General features: G+C 37.0%; 1 long non-coding RNA gene across 2 annotated transcripts in view; it reads left to right on the top strand.

The window, feature by feature from the left end:
* LOC122462057 overlaps positions 1 to 5,619 on the top strand; it is a 207,962-nt gene extending 202,343 nt beyond the window's left edge. For both annotated transcript variants that reach the window (XR_006284394.1, XR_006284395.1), the window contains exons 2-3: positions 2,321 to 2,415; positions 2,884 to 5,619. This is a non-coding gene — a long non-coding RNA (uncharacterized LOC122462057). The remainder of the gene's footprint in view (positions 1 to 2,320; positions 2,416 to 2,883) is intronic.
* Positions 5,620 to 6,105: the final 486 nt, after the last annotated feature.

Raw genomic sequence — 6,105 nt, 5'->3', positions numbered from 1 at the left:
TAAAATGGAGATTCTAGATTCACTTTCTCTGGCTATACGAATTACTTTGCTGGACAAAACTGTCATCATCCCAGGATTGTTTGGTGACTAACGTGAAATGACATGGTGGGCTCTCTTTCTGTTCATTGTGGATATTTCTGTGTATCACAAATTACAAGGGGATGTTAACTACCCAGACATCAGTTGGAAAAGTCTTACAGCCAAACACAATTTCTAGAATAAATGGACTTCAAAAAAGTAGACTTCAACAAACTCAGGGAAGAAAATTTAAGGGAAAAAGTTCAGGAGAGTTGGCAGTTTCTCAAGGAGACAATATTAAAGACACAATAGCAAATTATCCCGATGTGAAGAAAAGATAAGAAGAATAGTAAGCGGCGAATATGACTCCATCAGGAGATCTTTAATGACCTGAAAATCAAAAGGAATCCTACCAAAAGTGGAAATATAGACAGATTGCTAAAGAGTACAAAAGAATAGCACAAGCATATAGAAACAAAATCAGAAAGACTAAGGCAGAAAATGATTTACACATAGCAAGGGACATAAAGGCAATAAGAAGAGGTTCTTAAACTACTTAAGGAGCAACAGAAAGATGAAAAAAAGGGTAGGTCCTCTACTCAGTGGGAAAGGAAAGCTAATAACTAATGCCATCATGAAAGCACCATGAAATAGGTAATTCATGCATATTTTGCTTCAGTCTTCCCTAAAATGGTTAATGGTGACCAGATGCTAAACATAGGTAATATTATCAAAAAAAGAGGAAGAAATGCAAAGGGAAAGATCAGGTTAAAGGAAATTAGGTAAATTAGCTGTGTTTATATTGGCAGGACATGATGAAATTCATCCTATGGTACTTAAGGAACTAACTGAAGCAATCTCAGAATTGTTAGCAATTATCTTTGAGAAATCCTGTAGGACAGGTGAGGTCCCAGAGGACTGGAAAAGCACATATAGTACCTTTATTTAAAAAAGTAGAGCAAAGAGGACCTGGGGATTTAGGAGACTTGAAGTCAGCCTGATTTCAATACCTGGAAAGATACCGGAGCAAATTATTAACAGTCAGTTTGTAAGCACCTGGAGGATAATAGCTTGGATTTATCAAGAACAAATCATGTTAACCAACCTAATTTCTTTCTTTGACAAGAGTTACTGGCCTAATGGGGAGAGGGGAAGCAATACTCATGATGTATCTTGATTTTAGTAATGCTTTTGACACAGTTCCACATGACAATCTCAGACGCAAACTAGGGAAATGTGGTCTAGATTAAATTACTATAAGGTGGGTGCAAAACTGGTTGAAAGACTGTTCTCAGAGTAGTTATCAATGGTTCACTGTCAAACTGGGAGGGCATATCTAATAGGGGCCCACAGTGGTGGTCCTGGATCTGGTGCTGTTCAATATTTTCATTAACGACTTGGATAATGTAGTGGAGAATATGCTTATAAAATTGGAAGAGGACAACAAGTTGGGTATGGTTGCAAGCACTTTGGAGGATAGGATTCGAAACTAAAAATGGCTTTGACAAATTGGAAAACTGCTCTGAATTCAGCAAGACAAAATGAAATGAAGACAAGTACAAAGCACTATAGATAGGATGGAAAAATCAAATGCAAAACTACAAAATGGGGAATAACTTGCTAGGTGGTAGTACTGCTGAAAGGGATCTGCAGGTTATAGTGGATCACAAATTGAATGAGTCGACACTATGCTGCAGCTATGAAAAAGACTAGTATTCTGCAGTGTATTAACAGGAGTATTGTAGGTAAGATATGGGAGGTAATGGTCCCATTCAACTCTGCATTTGTGAGTCCTCAGCTGGAGTACTGTGTCTGATTCCGGGCCCCACACTTTAGGAAACGTGAATAAATTGGAGAGAGTCCAGAGGAGAAAAAAAATGACAAAAGGTTTAGAAAACTTGACCTATGAAGGTTAAAAAAAATAGGGAATGTTTAGTTTTGAGAAAAGAAGACTAAAGGGGGACTCGATAAATCTTTAAATATGTTAAGAGCTGTTATAAAGGGGACACTGAACGATTGTTTTCTGTGCCCAAAGAAGATACGACAAGTAGGTTAGATATTAGGAAAAACTTTATAACCTTATAATTAAATTCTGATATAGGCTTCTAAGGGAGGTTGTTGAATACCTATCATCTGAAGTTTTTAAGAAAAGGTTGGACAAATGCCTGTTTGGAACGGTCTAGATTTACTTGGTCCTGCCACAGCCCATGGGACTGGACTTGATGATTCCCGAGGTCCTTTCCAGCCCTACTTTCTATGATTAAACCCTAAATGTGACACTAATTTTCATCCTTTTTGGCAGTTTCAGGAGAAAGCCCAAAGACTACATGAAGATGGAGAATTGATCAGAGTTGGTTTGTCCATGTTATGGCAGATACATACCAGTGAAGGATTGTGGTAAGTTTGCACTACTACTGTGCAATGTTATAGCTTTTTCCATCTTGTCGAAATTCCTCCAGGGCAAAGGGGTTGTTGAAAGGCACAAACTCAGTAGAGCAATAGCAGTGGGGAAAGCGGCCATGATATAGGCACATAGGCAGATTCAATATCTTATTGCAGTAGACTTGGACTCTACACATATTCTGTGTAAGACCGCACAAAGAATGATGAGGGGATGGTCCAGACCATGGATCAGGCCTTGACCGCTGATGGAAGTGGTACATACCCTCTTCCTCAATCAATGTGTATTTGATTCCCGCAAAGATGGTTTGTTTGGACTTTGTCCAGAGTTGGGTGGCAAACATGGAGTGAATTTTATCCTCCAAGAAGTAGTTGTAGTGTGTGCATCCAGCAAATATCACTGGCACTAAAACTTACTTAATGTTCTAAAATATTCAAGATATCTTTTCACTGTTACTTCCTAAGGAATGCAGTGGGAGCGACCCAATGAAGTCAAACAAAAAACTACACGGCATACATTTATTTATTATTTGTATTGCTGCAGTGCCTAGCAGCCCCAGTTATGGATCAGGAAACATAACAAAAAGACAGTCCCTGCCCCCCAGAAGGCTTATGCAACATTATTTTTGTGCAGAGGGGCTAATAAGGCAAGGGGCTGATCTACTTCTGTTGATGTGACGGACTCACCAATAGGAGATGAGGGTGCTGAGAGCTTTCCAGGAATCACTCAGCACTGGCACGAGAGAGGTGATTTGGAACAGTTCACAATGTCTGATATTTACATGAAAAAGAGCAGAATGAATATTCAAGGGTGGAGAAAAAGTTTCTTGCTTTCATTTAAATGTTTGAAAACAGCTCTATTTTTGAAAAATGTTGTACATTTTCTTGCTGAAGTTTCTTGTAAGCTATATGATCTCTGAAATTTCCCCTGTGATATTGGGACATGCCAACATTGTCAAAAAAGGTTTGTTTCTTTTGAAATCAAAGAGAAAATTATTGCACCAACACGTACACACATGAATATCTGACTTACCTGAGTAATTCTTTTCACTTAATTGGAGCTACTCACTTGAGTAAAGTTAATCATGTACATATGTGTTTATAGTCTTTGGTCCTTAAAGGAAATAATGTCTTCAATGGTATGATGCTTTTGAGAGTACCTGCATGGCTCATATTTTATTTAAAAATTGTTTATGTAGAGAGTGCAGGTTTTCCGCTTATAGATAGAACAGTTTCATTCCTGAAGTATTGAGAGAATATGTATCTATTCTTCCCACAGTAGAGAAAAGAAACAAATCTCACTGACCCTTGTGGGAGTGTTATGGGGTTAAGGAGGAGTGCTACTGTGCTGTAGGATAACTGGCACCCTACTACCATAACTTCCATATATTAGTGAATTGAGAGCTTGTTAGAATAAAAATTTTGATTCACTTTCACACTTAGTAGGTTGAAAGTTCACTCAGACATGAGCTTTTCACTCACGGCTTTTTTAATTCGTTGACTCTTCTGTCCATGAGTAGATCTTTTATTGCCAGAATGTGCTCTTGTGCATATTGAAGTCAATAGCAAAACTCCCAGGGACCAGGATTTTACTCTTGAAAGATGTGTATATTCAGGGCAAAAATTTGATTATAAAATCTAAATGTATACAGCATCTTACTTCCTTTAAAAGAAAAGCAAAATTCAACAGGGCAATAGCTCAACGTGTATTATATCTGCTCTCTTACCATCTCTACTTGTAATACCATATTTTTGCAGTAAAACACCTCTAAAATGTAAAAACCTAACAATGATTTAGGCAATGTTTTATATTTTAGACAATAGCCCCTCCATTTTGCAAAGAGAGAGAGACAAGGTTTAAATCACTGACTGACTGACTGTATCTCCCATTAACCTTAATAGGATTCGCAGGGCTAAAAACAGGTGCGATACTTTAGAAACTCAGTTTGAGAAAAATTGTCAGAGATGAACCTTTTTGCATTTTCTCTCTATAATTGCTACTTTACCACTAAAGCTATTATTTTGATATTTGGCACACTGCTCCTCTACTTCAAGATGTGTTAACAGATGCTTTGGCAGGTTCCAAAGCATAATAGTTTTCAAGCTGTGGCCAGTCAGATGAGTAATGCCAGTGGAGAGTGCCGGACTATTTCATTTCAGAATTACATGTAGTCAGATGGTTATGATTTTGTGTATCATTTCAGCTATCTTTAGTATAAGCTTTAGAGAATTTTCTTTCTTATTTAGATCATATTTTGTTACCAGGACAGGAATGACCACTTTCCAAATCTTTACAAAATATCTATGTACAAATATAACCTGGAGTTTTTCCATTCAGCTATGTTCTACAGTTCTTGATCAGGTGACAAGTTTGTGTATATTTCATGCTTCAGGGTGTACTGGTGTGTATGAATTTTCTACATTCAAGACTAAACTGATATACAGTCAGAAAACAACTATAACATATTTAACTCTAAGCTTTATTCCTTGGTTTGTACGTAGTATGTTTCTTTTTTACATTTCTAAATAAGGCTAGTGCCAATGTTCTGAGTGGTAGATTTTGGTGAAGAGAATATAATACACCTTCATTCACTCCTGTGAGATGCTGAGTGCCCCAAAACTCGCACCCAAGCCCAGCTGATTTTTTATTTGTACTTTTAAGAATAAAGCAATAGGGTAGGACATAAGACTTACTTTCACTCAATGCACTGGGTACATGAGTCCCCTCATGCATATTCTTTGTTCACACTTGCACAGGAGTGAAACAACCTTGAAGTCCCCAGTATGTGTCACACATGCCAAATATGATAGAATAATTTGTGGGAATAAGGGATGAGGATGGTGAGGAAACTGAAGTAGGGTTTTCTGATTTGTATATTAAAAATGAGTTACAAGGAACAGTTAGAATCACAGAACATGTTCCATTTGTGTTTGATCCTCTTGACCTATGGAGTTTTTTTTTGTTTTGTTTATTGTTTTCCCCATATTTTCATTTGATGTCTGGAGGGGAAATCAGACTGTAAAGTTGAGATTGGTAAAGTCCTACATGCTAATCCCTTTGAGCTGCTTAACAATAAGTTACAGTGTTACCGTGATGCCTTTGGAAATTCTTTGTATTATTTTTCCTTTTTACTATGATAATAAGACCTTCTGAATCATAATAGAATTTATGATATTAAATACTTTAAGAGAGATCATTTAAATTCTGCTGAAAGTGTGTGTTGTTCTAAACTAAAAAAGAATAAGAAGTTAAGAGTCAAGACATATATTCCTTTTCATATGGTGAAGCCTTTTTATGGAACTACTTGCCTTTTAAATGTGAGTTTCATTATTGTCTGGCTATCCGATCCAATAGTATTTTATGTATTGAGAACAAGATGCAAGCTTCAAATTTCAGTTTGCTCCATGAATCTGTCATGTCTAATAATAATATTTCACCCTTAAACAGAGCTTTCCATTTTTCAAAGAATTGTACAAACATTAACTAATTAGGGCTCGATCCTGTAAACTCTTATTCAGTGCACTGACTACAATGGAAGTTCTCAGTAAGGGCTTGCTGAACAGATCCATGTTTGGGAAAGATTTGGGATTTCTAAACATTGGAATACCCACTTACCCGAAGAGGCATTTGTGCGTGTATTTTAACCCCTGCAGATCACAAAGTGCTCTTCCTCTTTGGTTAAGTAC

The sequence above is a fragment of the Chelonia mydas genome, chromosome 10 (assembly GCF_015237465.2).
Source record: "Chelonia mydas isolate rCheMyd1 chromosome 10, rCheMyd1.pri.v2, whole genome shotgun sequence".
Taxonomy (NCBI): Eukaryota; Metazoa; Chordata; order Testudines; family Cheloniidae; genus Chelonia; species Chelonia mydas.
The sequence above is the reverse complement of the archived record's forward strand: the minus strand, read 5'-3'. Positions and strand labels throughout refer to the sequence as shown.